This window comes from Xenopus laevis, chromosome 2L (assembly GCF_017654675.1).
Source record: "Xenopus laevis strain J_2021 chromosome 2L, Xenopus_laevis_v10.1, whole genome shotgun sequence".
Classification (NCBI taxonomy): Eukaryota; Metazoa; Chordata; class Amphibia; order Anura; family Pipidae; genus Xenopus; species Xenopus laevis.
Genome location: NC_054373.1, coordinates 127,817,298 through 127,839,415, shown reverse-complemented (window position 1 = coordinate 127,839,415; position 22,118 = coordinate 127,817,298). Strand labels below are relative to the sequence as shown.

Below are 22,118 nucleotides of genomic sequence, written 5' to 3'. Positions count from 1 at the left end.
TTACTCAAAAGAGATTTGCCATGCTCTACGCAGTGAATTTTGTTTGACCTCGCCCCTTTTATGGCCACACCTCCTAAGTACCACATCCATTTTTCAAAATTTGGCAGGCTATGGACAGTTTGAATACATTTCTGGGGGGTTTAGGGTCAGGTTTTATGTGTTGTTACAGTTTTGCTAATGAAGATGAATTGCCCTTAAGCTGCAAGTTGCAGTTTCCCCAAGCGACCTGCTTTTGTTAGTTACTATTGTATCTTTGTATCATTGTATCTTAAATTGTTACAAATGTATCTAAGTGCAGCTGCCACGTATTCTGGACTCTCTGCCAAAAGCCTTTTTATTTAACGGGACAGTTTGGAGGTATGCATTGCACCCGTTTTTTGCACTTGGCACACTGGACTGGAATGTGAGATCTGGAAAATACAATTCAGCCAGCACTCACCAGGAACTCAAATCTCCCATTTAGTAGTTAGGTGCACGTCATTCGGTGTCCACTCCAACCGACTCTGAAAATCCACAAACACTGTAGCAGACAGCACCAACAGGAATATCTGTTTAAAAAGCCTTTATTTTGCTTTTCTTAGGCTTAATGATCAGGACAGTTACAACGTTTCAAGCCAAACAATATGAGATCTGGAACTCCATCCTAGATTGGAGGGAAAAATCTGCTTCCTGCAGACCAGAAATTGTTGTGTTTATTTATATTATACAATCTGTCCTTCCCTAATCTGTTGTTCACCTTTGAGTTAACTTTTAGAATGATGCAGAAAGTGATATTCTGAGACAATTTGCAACTGGTAAATTTACCCATACAACCATGTACTGATTTGAATAAGAGACTGGAATATGAATATGAGAGGACCTGTATAGTAAGATGAGTAATAAAACGTAGTACTAACAATACATGTGTAGCCTTTGTTTTTCACATAGACAAATACAAGAGGTCCTCTGCACTCAACCCATTGTCAATATATTTACGACATTGAGACATTTTGTGCATACAGCTACAAAAAAATGCCTTATACTTTAAAGAAGGAAAGTTTGTTAGCACTTGGGGGGTGCCAAATGTTAGGCACCCCTAAGTGATTGTATTGACCTACCTGAAACCCCGGGCTGGTGCTCCTATCGGCCGAAAACTGCAATGGCCCGGGGGTTATACCATTGATTGAGCACCACGGAGCAATCTTCTTCCTGCTTTATCTTTCTTCTTGCGGTTGCGCATGCGCAGTAGATCAAAAAGCCGAACTTTAACTAAAAAGTTAGCTATTTCATTCTACTGCGCATGCGTTTGCCCGGGGAAATTTGAAGAAAGAAGACGCCGGAAGATCTCCCCGGGCCGGTGCAGTTTTCTGCTGATAGGAGCACCGGCCCGGGGTTTCAGGTAAGTCAATACAATCACTTTGGGGTGCCTAACATTTGGTACCCCCAAGTGCTAACAGACTTTCATTCTCCTTTAAACAAAAGAGGAATTGTTTGTTCGTATTTTGCAATATATTTAAGCTGGCCAACTACGTCAAAGACTTTGGGGCAGATTCATTAAAGGGCGAAGTGGCTAACACTAGCGACTTTTCGCCAGCTTTGCCACCTGCAGGTACATTGTCAATTCACTAACAGGCGAAGGCGCAAATTCGCTAGTGAACGGGACCGCCGTTAGCGTTCATTCGCACTCTATCGCCAGGTGACAATTGAATCTGGCGAATAGACATTACTCTGCAAATTCACTAAAATGCAGATTTTACTGAACGTTACCTCTTTCGCCAGTCTTGCCTTCGCCAGCTCAGACCAGGCTAAGTGCACTGGAGTGGATAATCTTCCTCATTCTTCTGTTACTTACATCATATTCTGTGAGTGGAAAAAGCATCAAAGTTCAAAAAACACTGGTGTCTTTTCCTTTTTTCAGAGTGATAGCCTGCAAAAGTCCTCAAAAATGTTTTTTGCGTAACTGGTTTCCCCCATACATTTTCTAACATATGGATCATTAACTATACAGTGGCCTCATGTGTAGGGCATTATAACAACTCTATTGTCTTTATTAAAGTTACCTGGACATGTGTAATTAACAGTGGAAATGTAATGAATTGAAATGAAAATTAACGTTAGCACATCTTCGCTTTGAATTGCTCGCATTGCCAAAGTAACACTAGTTCAGTAGCAAAAAGTTGCCAGTGTTCGGCGCCCATGACTAAACTCATTTTAGTGAATTACCGCTGTCTGAGGGAATTTTCGCCTGGCAAAGTGTAGTGATGGGTGCGAAGTGGTCGCTGGCAACTTTTTGCCCGTTAGTGAATCTGCCCCTTTGACGTAGTTGGGCATTTTAAATATATTGCGATATATGGACAAACAATCCCTGTTTTGTTTAGAGGGTAATGTCCTTAAAGGAGAACTAAACTATTATTAATAAAAAACCCTACCCCCCTTCCCTGCTCCGCCCCCCCCCCCCAGCCTAGGTGCTACCTTTGCTAAATGCTCCTAACTCTTTACTTACCCCTCGGTGCAGATTATGTCCAGCGGAGTTCATGAGCGACATCTTCAGCCGCTTCGGTAATCTTCGGGTCTTCTTGCGGCACTTCTGCAATTTCCTTGGCTTTCGGTACATGCGCAGTTGTCACAAAGCAGAAAATTGCTCCAACTGCGCATGCGCCGATACGGCACTCAGATGCAGAAGGCAAATGCTTCTAAAACTATAAAACATTAATAACGAAGGCCAGTTGAACATTGGTTACTCTATAATATGCTAAAAGTTAACTTAAAGGTGAAGCACCCCTTTTATTTCACAAATAACACAATGTATGTGGTAATCTGAGCACATTTTTTCATCTCTGGTGCAAGAGTTTCTCTCCAAATTTCCTTCACATTTTGTTATATAGTAAAGAATGTCTCTTTGTCAGGTTTTAATTTTTAATGAAATAATGGCTAGGCTCTCCAGTAAAAGACCACCTGTAAATATGATTACATTTATATATAGAGGCTTTCCACACAAACAAATGTAAGAACCTCTGACACTCTCCAAATAATGCAATGCCCACCAAAGTATAAGTTTACTGAATAAACCCTTAAACATAACATAGGATATTTTACAAAATATAAGGTAAGAAACTACAACAAAGAAGGGATTAATAAATGTACATTCCCTGGCATGTTTATTAGTCATTTAGTCTCTGCCAGTGTATATATTATTTTTAAAATGGGTTGTTTTTTTTCTCACAGGCTGTTCATTCCCTACCACATCTATAGCAAAAGATCACCAACAACCATTTCAAAGACATAAGACCTCCATTAAAGGTACATGTGTAGGGATTCTGCAACCATGTTGATCAATTCCCTCATTTTTGTATGTTTGTACAGGTATAGGATCCGGTACTTGGAAGTCCTTTATCCAGTGAGCTTCGAATTAGGGGAAGGCCGGCTCCCATAGACTCCATTTTGATCAAATAATTCAAATATTTAAAATGTATTTTGCTTTAAAGGCTTTTAACAGACTTTAGGAAGACCCCAAGGGGTTTTCTGGATAACAGGTCTAGGGTTGCAACCTCTCTGATTTTGATCCTGACAGGCAGTTTTTGGAAGGGCCGTCTGGGTCAAAATAAGTCAGGTTTTTCAAATAAGAAAATCCAGACAGAACACTCCCTGATTGATACTATGTTCGGCCAATTGCCACGTCACAACCCCAGCTCCGTATTACATCAGTGCCCTGTCCTTGCAATGTCACGACCTGCCCCCTATCCGGACTTCATTGGATGGAGAGGTGGCAACCCTAAACAGGTCCCATACCTGTAGTAGCTTAGGCCACTTGTCAATTGTACTTACTGTATATTTTACTCAGCCTTGAAGTGATCCCACAACCACCCTCAAAAACCTGTCTAAAATACAATATGTATTTTGTACTGTTGAAAAGCATACTTTACATACATACCTTACATGAATAGGACACACATGTATGTAAATATGTATAACACAGTCAACTTAAAGTATTTTTTTTAAATTCTATTTTTATTTAAAAAAATAAATACAGAAAGCTGCTATAAGGAATACTCCGCTATTCTGCTCTCTCCCCATAACATATAGTAGGATGCTTGTTGCTTGGGGATATACAGTGTACATCTCCAAATAATTAAACAGATGGAAACCTAGGCCTATGCTGTATTTAGTTTCTGTAATAAAAATTGGAAAAACAACATTCTGCTGTGCATTGCTAAATCATTACCCTCTTCTTCAAGTAACTTTGCTGAGTGGGGCAAAATACAGAGCTAAAGGGCAAAGATTGCCATGCCAACACTGTAGTGTTTAGTACAGCTTTTCCTGGTACTTTAAGGTGGCTCTAATATATGAAAGAGATTTATTTCTAGGAGCAAAGAAATAGACATGTCAGAAACAAAGGTAAAAATCTGTGCCAGAGTTATGGGGCACTGGCAATGTAGGAACAGTGGCCTCCCATCTGAGAGGGGCATGGTTACAAAAATGTATATCTCCCTCCAGCTGTTGCTGAACTAAAATGCCCAGCATTAAATCACATTTGAACTCATCAGCAACCCCCTCAAGGTCCTATTAATGCTGGAGACCCAGGGCAAACGTCCCCTCTGCCTCCCACTAAAACAAGCTGAGACATTGATGAAGTGATATAAGTTTGGCTACTGCATAGAGTATAAACCAAGGAATTCACCATGAATTGGCCCAATATTTTTTTTTTTTGCTGCATTTTAATGTATGCAAAAAAAAAACAACAACTTTATACACATGTATAAAATGAAAGGCTTTATTAAAAAGATATGCACTAAAGTAGTAGAACATTAAATACAAAAAAAACACATTGATTACAGCTGATTCATAAATATGTAATTTTAAAAGATACATTTGTCCATTTGGCATTCTGTTAAGGCCAATAAGCACATTGAACAATTGCTCAGGTGATTTTTGACAGACTCTAAATCAAAAAGTGCATGAAGACACATTTACAGTTCAGTTTGAAAATAAAAACTGGGTAAATAGTCTGTGTAAAATAAAAAAAATTCTAATATAGTTAGTTGGCAAAAAATGCAATCTATATAGGCTGGAGTGACTTGATGTCCAACATAATAGCCAGAACACTACTTCATTTTTTCAGCTCTATAACTCTAAGCTAGTCAGCGACTAGAAGGGGGACACATGGTACATTTCTGTTCAGTGAGTTTGCAATTGATCCTCAGCATTCAGCTCAGATTCAAAAGCAACCGATATGACCCATGTGGCCCCCCTTCAAGTCTCTGATTGGTTACTGCCTGGTAACCAGGGTAACCAGTCAGTGTAAACCAAGAGAGCTGGAAGTAATGTTCTGGCTATTATGTTACACATTCAGTCACTCCAGCCTTTATACATTAAATTTTTGCCTAACTAACTATATTAGAAACATTTTTTATTTTGCACAGCCTATCTTTTTAAGCCAGTTTTTATTTTTATACTGAACAATTCCTTTATAGGAAATAATAATAAACTGCAGGCTGCCAAAACTTTAGGCACTCCCAGTAAATTAAAGTTTTGCAGTACAGCAGTAAAAAGTGACTGAAGTTTATCAGAGCACAAGTCACATGACTGGGGGCAGTTGGGAAACTGACAATATGTATAGCCCCATGTCAGATTTCAAAATTAAATATAAAAAAATCTGTTTGCTCTTTTGAGAAACAGATTTCAGTGCAGAATTCTGCTGGAGCAGCATTATTAACTTATGTGTTTTGAAAAAAAAACATGTTTTCCCATGACAGTATCCCTTTAATATGATAAACTGCAAATGCACAAGCCCAACCTATGCGAGGGATCACTGTGGAAGGCACTTCCTTCCCTTATTGCATATTATCTGGAAAGGAGCACTGGCATGGAAAGAAAATACTTTGATTTAATCTGCTGTGGGGTGCCTAACAATTTGGTACCACACAGAGAACTTTAGATTTCCCTATTTTTTAAATTCAGGCCAGTGGAGCATCAAGGAGCCAAGAACTTCGGTTTTAAAGGAACAAAGTGTGAAATACAGTTTTATAAAGATATACAGTATGTTAAAGAAAATATCAACCTTATCTTTGGTATCAACATAAGGACACATACTGATTAATATAAATAACCAATACTGTACACTGTACAGTATAACATCTGCATTACATAGTAAATATAACTTCCATGCACCAAGTGGAAATGTTTATTTATGGAAATAGAATGTTCCATAACTTGATGATTGTGCCTTTATATAACATGGAACATGGAATGGAATTAAAAAAGCCCTACAAAGTTCACCCTATTTTTGCAATACCATTCAAGTTTAACCATGATAAGATTCAATTCACAGTGCTGGTATTTTCAACTTGTGGCCCTGCTGCTATTCTAATACAACCCTCTGGACCCTGCAGTTCCACAAATAGTGAGGGGCAACAGGTAGGCAACTGTTGCACAAACTATTGAAACAAGCCAAAAAAATCCATTCATCTCTGCTATAAATACAGTACTACTAAAATGATTTTCAGGCATAAATAAAATATAAAGTATTTAGAGGTGTATAATTATACAAGTACAAAGAATACAATGTCCAATAAACCTAACTTAAGTAAGTTTGCAATGCAGGAAGTTCCCTGCTGTTTCTACTCTTCATTGCTGTAAGAAGAACCATCGTTTCTTGTTGTTTCGTGTTTCTGTTGCTTCATGTTGTTTTCTCCTCCCCCTGCTTCTGGACACTGTATTAGTGATCCTATGCATCATGCAGAAATGGCTCCAGTGCATGCTCAGCATTCTGCCAGTTGTGGAAATTATCTTTATACCATTCAACTGTCAAATGAAAAACAAAGTATATTGTAACATATTGATTTGCAAATTGCAAACATAATCTGTCCATCACAAAAGAAAAACATTTTTTATAATTCATGAACAATTTCTGTCCAAAGTTCTAATTATGAAAATACAGCAAGTACAGCTTATAGTGCAAAACTGAATACTTACTGTAAGTGAGGCATAATATTATAGGGTGACATACATCCCATTTGTTTCCATATACCTTCATTCCAGAGGCATGAGGAAATCTAAACCCTTCCATATATAAACTTATAAAGAAAACTTTTTTAAATGCATCAGTTAATAGTGAAATCCATTTTTCAAAAGATATTTTTAATTTTGAAATCTGACACGAGGCTAGACATTTTTTTAGTTTCCCAGGTGCCCTCAGGTGCGACTTCAGTCACTCTTTACTGCAGCACTACAAGTTGGAATGATATCACCCCCCCTCTTTCCCCCAGTAGCCTATCAACAAAACAATGGAAAGCTAACCAAGTCACAGCTCCATGGTAGATATAACAATATCACCCAATAGTAAAAATCCAGAGTGCAAGAGAGAGCTCATCGATTCCTTGAGATACTCTTAGGAAATATGGGAGCTGTGAAGAATCAGTGCAAGAGATGGTTATGGAACTGTGGAAGAAGCAAAAATGACATCAGGGTTGAGAATAAACATGTTGAGGAGGAACTTTTTTTTTTTTTTTTTACAACAGCCAGTAGCCAGTCAAACATACAATCAAACAACATTGGCATTTCCTGGAGGATGATGCTATGTTGGCACCTTCTGTCAGCGTATGCTGATGTTAGCATACAAGAGAAATGATAACTTGAAAAACCTGTTGGAACTATTGTCGGAAAACATTTAGACACAAAAAAAATTGTATCGTCTCAGTAGACTATTACAAGATATGACTTTTGAGTACCCCCTCAGGATATTTGTTGGTATTTTGATAAGGTAAAGAATGAGTGCAATAGATAGCTAATAAATTAGGATACTTTTGGGAAGTGTGTAGGTGTAAAGAATGTAAGAGCTTATAGTCTTCAGGAGAAAGGATGAGAATTGTAGAGTTTTGAAAAATCAGCACAGGCGATAGCTCAGATTACGGAAGATGATATACTCTTGTGAATTATAGAGGTGTAAAGAATAAGTGCAAAAAATATCTCAGATTCCTAAGGAGTGGATACTCTTGGAAATTGAAGAGATATAAAGAATGAGTACAAGAGGTGACTAATAGATTCTCGGAGAGAGGGCATACTCTTGGGAATTTTCGAGGACTAAAGAATTAATGGAAGAAATGACTGGACGATACTTGGAGGTGTAAAGAAACAATACCTGATGGATTCCTTTGTATACTCTTGAGTATTGTCAATGTGTAAAGAATTATTGCAAGATGTGGCTTATAGATACCTGGATAGAAGATATTCTTGGAAATTGCGTATGTATAAAGAATAAGTGCAATAGATGGAGATCCTGAAAATAGGATACCTTAAAGTGGACCTGTCACCCAGACATAAAAATCTGTATAATAAAAGTCCTTTTCAATTTAATCATGAAATCCAAATTCTTTTTTTTTATTAGTGTTCATAGCTGTTGTAAACTCATTTAAAAATCTCAGGTGAAAATCGAATATTGCCTGTTTCCCCCTGCTGTTTGAAAGTATGATCAGTTTCCCTGCAGAGCAGTTAGGGACTGTCTGAAGTTTCCTATCCACAGCTGTCAGAGAAAGTAAAACAAAGGGGGAATTTCACTGCTAACAATTTCTTATAAAAACAGTACACATTTTTGCTGATGTTAGTATACAAGAGAGTTTATAACCTGAAAAACCTGTTGATACCAGTTGAGGACATTAATACACCAATAAAACAGTGTTGTCTTAGTAGACTTAAAGAAATACAAGAGATGACTCAGATTGCTAAACAGGGGATATTCTTGGGAATTGTGGAGGTGTAAAGAATGAGTGTAAGAGATGGCTGACAGATTCCTGGAAATGGGATACTTTAAACTGTGGAAGAAGCCAAACAAAAGGCATTAGATAGAACTGAGGATTAGTGATGGGCGAATCTGACCTATTTTGCTTCGTCGAAAATTTGTGACATGGCAAAAACTTTCCGAAATGCATTGAAGTCTATGGTGACAACATTTTTTTGACGCGGAACAATTTTTTTCACTCATTGGAGTCTATGGGCATCATTTTCGCTGCAAAAATTTTTCACTCATCACGGATAAACATACTCTTTTTCCTCTCTAAATACACAACAACCATAATATTTGTCAAACATTCCATCATGAAACTGCATTTCCTGGAGGATGATGCTATTTTAGCACCTTCTATCATCGAGTGCTGATGTTGGCATATAAGAGAGGCGATACCAGTTGACAACATTGATACACAAAAGAAATTGTACTGTCTGAGTAGATTTATAGCTTTACAAAAGATGTCTGGAGAGGAGATATTCTTGGAAATTGTAGAGGTCTAAAGAATCAATGCAACAGATGGCTCATATATCCATGGATAGAGGATAATTTTGGGAATTGTGGAGGTTTGAAAAATCAGCTGCAAGATATAGCCGATAGATTCCTGATGAGGAAATACTTTTGGGAAGTGTAAGGATCAGGCTGCCTTGAAGCCACCAGCTGTTTTTAATCCAGTATGAAGGGCAGAACGCAGGCATTCCTTGGATGCAAGTGATCGATTAATTCATGCCTTTGCTTACTGCTCATCGAAACTTGAGTATTGTAAGGAATAATATCAAATTACAGGGTAATAACACCATACAAAGAATTATGTTTGTAAAATATGTTCGTTAAAAGTCACCTTATATTTTTATATGGTCATTGCGTTCTGAGGTAGCTTCTAATATATTAGAAGCTACCTCAGAACTCCAAGACCATACAAAGGCATGAGTTGACTTTTAACATTCATATATTTTACATAGTATTTCCCCTAGTTTAGAATGTAATAGGTACTGTATTATACACCAGCTTCATCGGATCCAATAAAGTACTGACTGTAAAAATTTTAATTTTCTGGTACACTGTCAAAGTAAGTTTTATAAATAGGTGAAAGAAATGTAGGCATGTTTTGCCCCTTTTTTGCAAAAGTATAAATAGGCTCATGGCACCTGTAAACTTTTATTAAAATATGAGATATCACAAGCCACTTCAGCCCGTGACCAGATAAAGACTTCAGGTGACTTTTAACATTACTATATTATAAAAAAAACTATTCATTATAAGGTCTCATAGCAAATTGCAATTTGCAATTTTGCCTTGGTGACATAACTTTATTTTTTAACCAATCTGACTTTAGAACATAATAAGCCTTCTAGTACCGAATGACTGATCATACACATGGATGACCAAATTTTATTGTTACTTTAATTTGAGTAGCAGCCAAGGTGCATCGGTAGATAAAATCTACCAAGTAAGTTTGTTAATGCAGCTCCAAGCATATATACATGCCTAGTGATACTGGCCAAAATACCTGAACAATTCTGGCCATGTATTGCTAGCTTTGTTATCCCCTCTCCACAGTTCCACTGCTACCCACCTGTAAGTGAAGATCTCCCAGTACATCGAGGCTTTGTAATATTTGCAAATATAGCTGTCTGCATGTTCTAACTGCTACTGCTGATTTCTAGTGAGTGAGGACCTTCAAATGCATAACTGTAGTTATAGCCCATGAACTATTTGTAAGAACACAGTACTGTGAGTGGCGCAAGCCAGAGCTGCAAATACTGTCCCCTCCTGTAAGTAAATACTACCCTATCACATATCACGCAACATATTGGTCAATTTGATCAAAGGCCAATTAATATGTCTGTATGTGTTGTTTCTGCTTTGACGTTGAAAGAAACCGGAGTACCAATTGATTTAATATAGAAGCTTTATGCTGCTTTATGCTGCAGAGATGTGAAATCATCATCATTTATTTATATAGCGCTGTCAAGATACGCAGTGCTTTATGTGAAATGTGAATAAACTATAATTGTTATGTATTGCACATCTCAGCAGCATTCAGTGTTCTACATTACATAAACTGCTATTATCAGTGGTTCGAAGTGAGGTACCACCATTGTTAATTACATTTTTATAGTGACAAGACTAAAATGGTACCAAATGGAAATCCTTTCAGTCATGGGCACAATATACAAGCTCCATACAGACATGATTAGATCTAAACTCAGGGTGAAGTGCTAGTAACTACTGAGCCTCTGTATAACAAGGCCATTGCATAAATGATTTCCCTTAACATAATATATTTTATGCAAAATGAGACTCTATATATAGTAACATTACTTACTGGTTCTTTGTATACCTTCCTTCCAATGAACCTTAGGTCTCCATCCTAAACTGTGCATCTTTTCTGACTTCATTGGGTAACGCAGATCATTGACAGGCCTGAAAATAAAAGCATACATGTAGTATGCATATATTAAAGTCATTTAATAACCAAATACAGACAGTTTCTGAAACAATAATTCCATAAAGGAATACTTTGATCCCAAATTTCAATACAGGCTTGGGTTATCCTGAATGCTCAGGACCTCCGGTTTTCTGTACTTTGATAAAGAAATTGATATTTTTGGTGTAGTTTATTTAGAGTATATTACTTGTATGCAATTAACCAATATGCTGTATACTTTTCTGAAGTGATAATTACTAGAATTTTGTACTAGGGTTTTGCTCTGAAAAAAGTCTACAAAGCTTAATGAATTACCAGTATTTTGTCCTGGGGATTTGCCTCTAGAGATCTCTATTCTTTAGCCAGTTATTCTCCGTATTTAGTTCAAGGTAGATTTTAGGTTCCCTTGCATTTTGTCCTGTACTTTTTAGAGAAAGTCTCAAAGATGGGGAAAGGATCCCACATGCCAAAGGATCACAAAAGTTACTTGTGGGAAATACAGTTTCTGGGTACTGGAGCATTATGCTTTTAATATAATGGATTTTTGAAACTCAGTGATAAACACCAGCTTCATGGGATCCAATAAAGTACTGGGTGTAACAATGTAAATGTTCTGGTGCACAGTCAAAAAGTTTTATAAATATGTGAAGAAATATAGGCACATTTTGCCTTTTTTTATTTTTGCAAACTTATAAATAGGCTCATGGAATCTGTGACAGCTTTGCTGCTGGAGCTGAAAAAACACCTGAACTCAGCTTGTCACTGGCTAATGGAAATCCACTCATTCCAGAAAACTAAACAATACAAACGAAGCTTCACAGCAGTTTATATACTATATATTATAGTAACTGAAACTGGGTTGGACAATTTAAATATTTGAAAGGGTAAGTTTCAAGTTCATAACAATCCATTCAGTTAAAGTGAAGGAAAACAACTTTTTATGTGCATAACTGCAAATGGCACAATGTAAAATACTTATAGCAGTATATAAACACATATAGGCAGTCTTTGATGTAAATACATTATGTACAATTAATAATAAACTCTATACCCATCAGTCAAGCAATACACTGAATCACGCAGAAACTATATAAAAACACACAACACAAGACAAAGATAGAAATTCTTTGGTGGCTTGAAGAGCCACGATATCTCATATAACAGTGCTTTGAGGGCCCATAGCTAATTAAATTTATTAGCAGTGTTTCAGGTGTAGCCCAAACTTGTTTGCCTTTTGTTGGCTAAGGCAAATAAAGAATTCCCTAGAGAACGTGCTTTTTGTATTTAAATAATAGTTATATATTATCACTAATTAAATGTTTGCATAAGCAAAAGGTAGTCAATTAAATTGCAGCAACAAGGGGCCTCCACACAAATGAGCAAGTAGAAAAGTTAGGGAGGTTGAATTACTTAGGTACTCAGCCAGCAAACACTAAATGAAACCTCTATCCCAAAGGAAAGCAGGGCTCGTTTAGAAAAATGCATGCAAGGTTTAAATTTAAAAAAATGGGCAGACATTTATTTATACAGGTATGGGGCCTGTTATCCATAATGCTCGGGACCTGGGGGGTTCCGTATAAGGGATCTTCCCGTAATTTGGATCACTATATATTTAGTCTAGTTAAAAATCATTTAAACATTAAAGAAACTCAATAGGATTGTTTTGCCTTTAATAAGAATTAAAGGACCAGTAACATCAATTTTTTTTAAAAAAAAATTCGTTAGTAAACATCAAAAAATAAACACCAAGACAAATAAAATTTTAAAATTGCAAAGCCTTTATTAAGAAATAACTTACCAAAACTCCACTTCCTGTCCTCTACAGAAAAGGCGACACGGCGACCATCCATGGTGCGGCGCTGGATTTCTCCTCCTTGGCTCTGTCTCATGCTGTATGGCTGCTGCATCAGAGAGCGTGGTTTCCATAACCGAGGATTGCTGGCTCATCGGCGCATCTGTGGGGAAGCTGCTAAGAGAGGAGCTGGTCCACATCGTAGATGTTTGTAATTCCAGGCTGATCGGAGTTCCCAGTCACGTAGCCACTCTCAACATGCGCTGCTTTCCGTATCGAGCGCTTCTTACCGACCCAAATTCAATGAGCTGCTTTCTTAAACACGTGTGCATGGAAAGCAGCGCATCTGAGAGTGGCTGCGTGCTATCGAGCGCTAAACTGCAAGCGGACACACAGTGCGGGTTTAAGATAGCACAGAAAGCAGCGCATTGAATTCAGGTCGATAAGAAGCGCTCGATACGGAAAGCAGCGCATGTTGAGAGTAGCTACGTGACAGTGACTGGGAACTCCGATCAACCTGGAACTACAAACATCCACAATGTGGCCCAGCTCCTCTCTTAGCAGCTTCCCCACTCTACAGATGCGCCGATGAGCCAGCAATCCTCGGTTATGGAAACCACGCTCCCTGATGCAGCAGCCGCTTCACATGCTGTCAATACAGCATGAGACAGAGCCAAGGAGGAGAAATCCAGCGCCGCACCATGGATGGTCGCCGTGTCGCCTTTTCTGTAGAGGACAGGAAGTGGAGTTTCGGTAAGTTATTTCTTAATAAAGGCTTTGCAATTTTAAAATTTTATTTGTCTTGGTGTTTATTTTTTGATGTTTACTAACGAATTTTTTTTTTAAAAAAAATTGATGTTACTGGTCCTTTAAAGGAAAACTATACCCCAAAAATGAATACTTAAGCAACAGTTTATATCAAATTAAGTGGCATATTAAAGAATCTTACCAAACTGGAATATATATTTGAGTAAAAACTGCACTTTTACATCTCTTGTCTTGAACCAAAATTTCGTGATGGTCTCTGTGCTGCCTCAGAGATCCCGACCAGAAATAACACAGCTCTAACTGTAACATGTAGAAGTGTGGAAGCAAAAGACAGAACTCTGTATGTTAATTGGCTCATGTGACCTAACATGTATGGTTTGTTGGTATGTTTGTGTGCACAGTGAATCGTACAATCCCAGGGGGCGGCCCTTATTTTTTAAAATGGCAATTTTCTATTTATGATTACCCAATGGCACATACTACTAAAAAAAGTATATTATTATGAAAATGGTTTACTAACACGAAGCAGAGTTTTATATATGAGTTGTTTTATGCAATATCTTTTTATAGAGACCTACATGGTTTGGGGCTATAGTTTTCCTTTAATTATATCTTAGTTTGGATCAAGTACAATGTACTGTTTTATTATTAAAGAGAAAAAGGAAATCATTTTTAAAATCAGAATTATTTGATTAAAATAGAGTCTATGGGAGATGGCCTTCCCATAATTTGGAGCTTTCTGGATAATGGGTTTTTGGATAACGGATCCCATACCTGTACTGTATTTGATGATTTACTTGTGTGTTCTTCAACCAAAAATTGTTTTCTAGCAACAAATTGCAGGTGTTCTTCAACCAGACATTGTTCTATGACTACAAATTGCACACTCATCAGCGTTGAGTAATATGTTGGAACTTTATAAATATGTGTTAACAATAATAATAATAATGCTGTGAGTCACTAAAGTTTTCTTCTGCTCTAACTGGCTGATTTCAGCACGAGTCAGCAATTTGCAATTCGTACTGAGAAACAGCCTGGTTCAGTTGTTTGCAGTAAGAAAAATTCAGGTTGAGGAAACACACTCATAAACCATTTACATCAAAATAACTGTAAGAACAAAATAAAAATATTTTTCACATACATTTTTATCAAGCATTCCCTACAGTATAGGTGTATATCAATTGCAGTTACCCCTTTAGCTACATATTTGAAACAGCAACCTTTTTTGTAAACTAAATATACAGTTGAAAAAGGAATTGGTTTCTTTCTGCCTTTAAGAACAGTGATTTCTTGTTAAGTATGTTTAAAATGATGTGTGTGAAAAGATCAAATGATTAATATAAAGCCGTAGATGGGAAAGGAAGAATATAATTACCGGTTATTCAAATAAATAAGCCAGTTGTTTATTTCTGATTCCGATGCAGTGTTTTTCATCTAGGCAAAGATAAAGTCGAATATTAGCTCAAATTTAGCTTACCCTAAATTTCGTGTCAACACAAAATGATTTTGGTGTTTGACGGCATATCTTTTTTAAAACAGACACAAAATCACTAACAGTATTAAACTGCAGATTCTCAATAAGATACAACAGGAAGCTTATAAAGAGAGAGACATTAATTAGCACCTCTGGGGCATCAGTATTTAAAGCTTACAGCATCAGTCAGTTGAGAGTCTTAAACTGCTTAAATTGAGAGTGAAGCACTAACAAATCAAGAAATAATCCAATTGATTTCTTAAGCTATGTAGAGCGTTTTATTAAGTAGGCCCTTAAAGCGGAACTATCGCGAAAATGAAAATGTAATATTAGCTTCAGCATACTGAAATAAGAAACTTTCTAAATACAATAAATTAAAAATTCTGTAACGTTTCTGAAAGCAAGTTTATCTTCACTATTCCTCTCTCAGCCGCCGTTTCTCCTCATTCTGTCTTCATTCAGGGGTTGGGTGTCAGATGAATGATGCAATATATCTTATAGGGGGGTTCCTTTTGCCTAAAAGATGTATTAGATCTCACTCTTAAAATCACTAGACCATGTCTCTCTGCATGCAAAATTTGTGCAAAAGGCAGTTATTTTGTTAGATTTTGTTTGTACTGGAATCATTTATTTGAGTGAGCTCCAATACATCTGCTAGGAGCTCTAATACATCTGCTAGGAAAGGGAGCCCCCCTAAAAGATATATTGGATCATTCATCTGACACCCAACTGCTGCATGAAGACAGAATGAAGAGAAACAGATGCTGAGAGAGGGATAGTGAATATATACTTGATTATTTCAGAAACAATACAGAATTTTCAATTGAGTGTATTTAGTAGGGATGCACCGAATCCACTATTTTGGATTCGGCCGAACCCCCGAATCCTTCGTGAAAGATTCGGCCGAATACCGAACTGAATCCGAACCCTTAATTTGCATATGCAAATTAGGGGTTGAAAGGGGAAAATATTTTTTACTTCCTTGTTTTGTGACAAAAAGTCACGCGATTTCCCTCCCTGCCCCTAATTTGCATATGCAAATTAGGATTCGGATTCAGTTCGGCCGGGCAGAAGGATTCGGCCGAATCCGAATCCTGCTGAAAAAGGTCGAATCCTGGCCGAATCCCGAACCGAATCCTGGATTCGGTGCATCCCTAGTATTTATAAAGTTTCTTACTTCAGTATGAGGAAGCTTATATTAAATTTTCATTTTCACAATAGTTCCCCTTTAAGAAAAGCATATAATGAAATAAAGGACAACTATGGACATGGGTTTAGGTAAGCGTTCCCTGTATGCTGGGGTACACAGTAAGGAACAGTAGGATTTTTTTTTAATTTTGTGGGAATAGGCCCACAGTTCATTAAGGTCTAGATTTGTGAGAGGGGCAAAAAAGCTACTAAACTAGTATACATGCTTGTTGATTACAAATAATTACATTATCTGTTTAAACCACTTGATGCTGTTCATTGTAAAATCCACAGTGCTAGCTGTAAAGGACCAGAATGCCACAACCTTAGATTTTATATTTCTAGCTTTTTTATGGATCATGCTGTATTGACCCAACAAGTTCAAAGAGATGCAGAAGGGGTAAATGTTTTTAGAACAAGACACCCTGGGGCATATTTATAAACACTGGGCAAATTTGTATCTGGGGAGTAAACCACAAACCAATGAGTGATGAGTTTTTTTTCAGCCAGCTGCAGGGTGAACAGTGAAAGCAATCATCTGATTGGTTACTATGGGTTACTGCCAAGGTGTAAATTTGCCCAGTGTTTATAATTGCTTGAATCTGTTTTAAGAATAAGACACTCCTTATCTGGGAAACTGAAGGTTCCATTCTGGATAACAGATTGCAAAACCTGCATTTAAAATCACCTAGACAATCTTTCTGATATTTGTGAAACAAAGCAATTTTCATTTTTCCAATCTTTGATGCCAAATACTTACTGTTTGAATTAGTTCTCTGGCTAGCTGAGATACTGAGATTTCAAAACTTGCATCAATGTTGTTAACTTCTCCAATTTTCCCCCTTGTAAGGATGGTCATCAACGCTTCTACCATATCCGAGGCATAAAGAAAATGTTTTGTCTGCCTTCCGCTCCCATGAATACAGCTTTGTTTCCCAGGAAACATCCATAAATGTAAAAAATAGACAGTATTAGTTAGGGACCACGTTTTTGCTGAGTAAGAAATTATGTTATACAGTTAGGTCCATAAATCTTTGGACAGAGACAAATGCAATTTGTCCAATTGCTTTTGAGCCCCTAAAATGAAATGATTGTGTAAAAAAAAGGCTTTAGTTCCTCACATTTTTATGCAATGTTTTTGTTCAACCCACTGAATTAAAGCTGAAAGTCTGCAGTTCAACTGCATCTGAGTTGTTTTATTTAAAATTCATTGTGGTAATGTACAGAACCAAAATTAGAAAAAAGGTATCTCTGTCCAAAGATTTATGGACCTAACTGTACATACATGGACAATGTGAAGTATTCCTTGCAATCAACACAATGTTTACATTGGGGCACAAACTTTTAAAGCTTTATTACCATTGATATGAATAAAAAGATCATTGCAGGAGTCCAAAGATTTTGCGTGCAAGATGAATTTAACATAATAACTGCTGACAATTAATTATAGTAAGGTATGGGATTGGTTATCCGGAAACCAGTTATCCAGAAAGCTCCAAATTACGGAATAGCCATCTCCCATAGGGGCAAATTCACTAAAGTGCGAAGCACCTAACGCTAGCGCAAATTCGCCAGCGTGACGTCATTTCGTTACTTCGCCAATTTACTAACGGGCGCCAGGCGAAGTTGCGCTATGGCAAAGGGACGTAACTACGTTAATTCACTAACTTGCACATTTTACTGAACGTTACATCTTGCGCCAGACTTGCCTTCGCCACCTCAGACCAGGCGAAGTGCAATAGAGTAGATAGGGCTTGCTTCAAAAACAGTTGAAATTTTTTCTAAGTCCCAAAAAACGCTGGCGTCTTTTCCTTTTTTAAGGGCGATAGGCTGAAAAAGATCGTAATTTTTTTTGGTGGTACCCTTCTTCCCCCCTACATTTCCTGACATATGGCACCTAAACTATACAGTGGTCACATGTGTAGGGCAATATAACAACTCTATTTTATTTTATGAAGCTTTCCCAGGATTGTGTAGTGTAATGTATTTGCTGCTACATATACGTCCATTGTACTTTAACTTGGTGCGTATGCAAATTTGGCATCGCTAGCGTAACTGCGCTTTACTTGACGAATTAACGCTAGTGCAACTTCGCCTCCCTGAGCGCAACGTCGGATTTTAGTGAATTAGCGGCGCCCTGGCGAAGTACAACTCCGCAGGGTAGTGAATTTGCCCCATAGACTCCATTTTATCCAAATAATCCAAATTATTAAAAAAAATTCATTTTACTCCGTAATAATAAAACAGTGCCTTGTACTTAATCCCAACTAAGATATAATTAATCCTTATTGGAAGCAAAACCAGCCTATTGGGTTTATTGAATGTTTTTTGTTATTTCCTAGTAGACTTAAGGTATCACAATCCAAATTACAGAAAGCTCCGTTATCCTGAAAGCCCCAGGTCCCGAGCATTCTGGATAACAGGTCCCATACCTGTAGTTATAGTTCAATAACATCTATAGTTCTCATAGATTTCACCTTGACCCTGCCTGTCTTTATATAGTATGGCATATCTCTCAGCTATACTTCACTTGATGTCCAGAAAATTTCAGCAACAGCTTGAGGGCTTACTTTGATGTATTAGTTTACATTTCAATTTAATTTTGGATTTGATTAAAGCTCAATGCTACAATATCACTGCTACATGAAACTTTACACTACTATCTTCAATATAGTTTCTCTTCCAGTCTGAGAGAGCTAGGTTTGATGTCTAACGTTTAGAGTATGCTAGCCAGTGGAATTGAAATCCTTGTGACAGTGCTTTCCAAACTGTTTAGCTTGACCATTTGGGGGCCTAGAGCCTTGGCCTCTGCCTGAAGGCCAACTAGGGTGAGATCTGACAGATATTATTGTAAGTGTAGTTAAAGGCTGATACACATATGGTGTCATTACTGGTAGCATTGTTATGGGTTAAGGGAGGCCTGAACAAAGACTGGACCCTCCACTGGGGGGCTTGAACTAGAGTCAGTGAGTGGCCCCAGGAACGGGCAATTACAATAGAGTGTAAATGCTCTGAAATACAAGAAGACCATCTCACATAGACTCCATTTAAAGAAAATAATTATAATTTTATAAAATGCTTTAGTCTATATAAGACGGGTTAACAGGGGGAGGCATGCAAGCATACCCCTCCCATCTTCTACCTGTCCCCTAACTTGATTGTCTGACACAGAACACTTTGCACTGGATATTTTTATCCTGCACAAGGTGCACAGCGCATCCAATCCCCCAAGTAAAAGGCTTATGGGGCAAATTTACTAAAGGGCAAAGTGGCGAACGCTAGAGAAAATTCGCCAGCGTGACGTCATTTTGCCACTTTGCCGAATTACTAACGGGTGCTGGCGTAAATGCGCTAGCGAAGTAGACATACTTTAGCACTACTACACACCCTTACGCCAGGCGAAGTTGCGCTCTGTCGAAGGGACATAACTACACTAATTCACTAACTTGCAGATTTTACCTCTTGCGCCAGACTTTACTTTGACAGCTCAGACCAGGCGAAGTGCAATAGAGTAGATTGCAATAGAGTAGATAGGAGTTTGTCAAAAAAAAGTTGAAACAATTTTTCTAAGTCCCAAAAAACGCTGGCGTTTTTTACTTTTTACTGGGTAATAGGCTGAAAAAGATTGTAAATTTTTTTTGGGGTACCCTCCTTCCCCCTTACATTTGGCACATAAACTATACAGTGGGCACATGTGTAGGGCAATATAAGACCTCTATTAAATTTTATTAAGTTTCCCTGGCCTTGTGTAGTGTAATGTAGTTGCTGCAGCATACACGTCCATTGTACTTTAACTGCACACCGTATGCTAATTAGGCATCGCTAGCGTAACTTCGGACTGCTTATCGTATTATCGCTAGCGCAACTTCGCAACCGTTCGGTAACCTGTGCGCAACTCCGGATCTTCATGAACTTTGAGCAGCCCTGGTGAAACTACGCCTGGCGAAGTGTGGCGAATAGTAAATTTGCCCCTATGTGTTTTCACTTTCAATTTTAAGATACTGAGGTGGCTTTTGAAAGCTAATGGCAACTTAAGCCAAAGCTGAATTATGCTAGTATTTCTGCAGTAAGTAAGGCATCTGCCTCCGCTACACCACTGAAACTGGAAAATCCGACACAGCTCCAACAGCAGAGAATAAAACATATATGAGGAAGACTTAACTATTCACATCATTTATACCATTCAGGATTTCAAGTTACTTTCAAGTTACTTTTCAATATTATATTCATTGTCAAAATATGTTTCTGCTTTAAGAAATACATAAAAGTGAAAATAATGGTCACATACGTTTTAAATTAAACGTCACTGTACTTACCATTTTTGGTTGTGCTGCAACAATGATATGAATTTTGGAATTACCTAAAATGAAGAAATACCAGTAAATAGGCATTTCCACCCTGTGACCCCAGTTGCTAGTCTGGTCTCCCTGGGCAGTAAGCCTGTTCTCTGAAGAAGATATCTATCAGGCTGTTATACTCTGAGACATGACAAAGCCATTTGCCAGAGCTCCAAGTTCTACCATCGACTTAGAATATGCACAGAACATCTCTGCTTCTGTCTGAGTTTAACTCCCAGGGAGACCTCACCAAAAGAGTGAATTTTCTGTTTGTGGCCAACCTCAACGCTTGAGATACAAATGTTTTAAAAGTACAAAGAACCAGAGGAGACAGAGTTAATATTATTTAGGCACAGATGAAACTGTAACAAATCCATTTGCAAACTTCACGTACACTTACATTTGCCAGGGGTTTAATGGCAGCAGATAAGTGCAGGATTCATGAAGTTTTAAATAGCTCCACTGTTACTTTGAAAGAGACATAAACTAAACTAAAATAAGTATTATTGTGAAACAGGCAATCTGCACATCCCAAATGCCATCATTTGTTTGTTCAAATCTGTCCTATAAGCAAGAACGAAAAATTAATTAGTATATGATCTACCAAAAGCAACATATCCATTGCTGAGCTGCATAAGTGAATGAAAGTTACATATTTGAAGGCAATAACAGGCAGTTGAAACACAGAGGGCCATGAATGACATGTGACTCATGGGTATCAGCATTAAAGATGAATTAAAGCCTAAAAATTAATATATCTAGAAATACTGTATTTTATATACTGAACTTACCATACCAACAGTCAGGTTCAGCAACCCTATAACACTAGGCCTTTAAAGTTATCCACAGCAGCTCACAGACTTGGATAACGTTAGTCCATTTATTGAGTGTCAGTGACACTGCACATGTTTAGTGAGCTCTGGGCAGCTGTTGAGAAGCTGAGCTCTGTTGCAGTTGGAAATCATCAAGCAGAAAATGAGGTTCATCTGTCACAGAGCGGATGCTACAGGGCTGATAATTAAATGATGATGCTGAAGGTGCTAAATTCTGAGCGGTCAGGTTTTCTGAATCTAGATTAGTTATTAATTAGCCTTGTCTCTCATTTTATATACTGCATATGTAATAGATAGCATAGCTGTAAGGTATACAGGCAGTCCCCAGGTTACGTACGAGATAGGGTCTGTAGGTTTGTTGAATTTGTATGTAAGTTGAAGTATATACATTTACTTATTAAATGCAACTTATGCATGTTTGTTTTACATAGTATTTATTTTTACCTTTCTGTGCTCTGCAGTAGACAACACATGCCAGAGGGGATTGGGGCAGGAGGTTTATTAAAGCTAAAAAAAAAAAAAAAAAGTCAAACAAAC

General features: G+C 37.6%; 1 pseudogene; it reads right to left on the bottom strand.

The window, feature by feature from the left end:
- Positions 1 to 5,708: 5,708 nt before the first annotated feature.
- Positions 5,709 to 22,118, bottom strand: part of LOC108707538 — a 36,695-nt pseudogene continuing 20,285 nt past the window's right edge.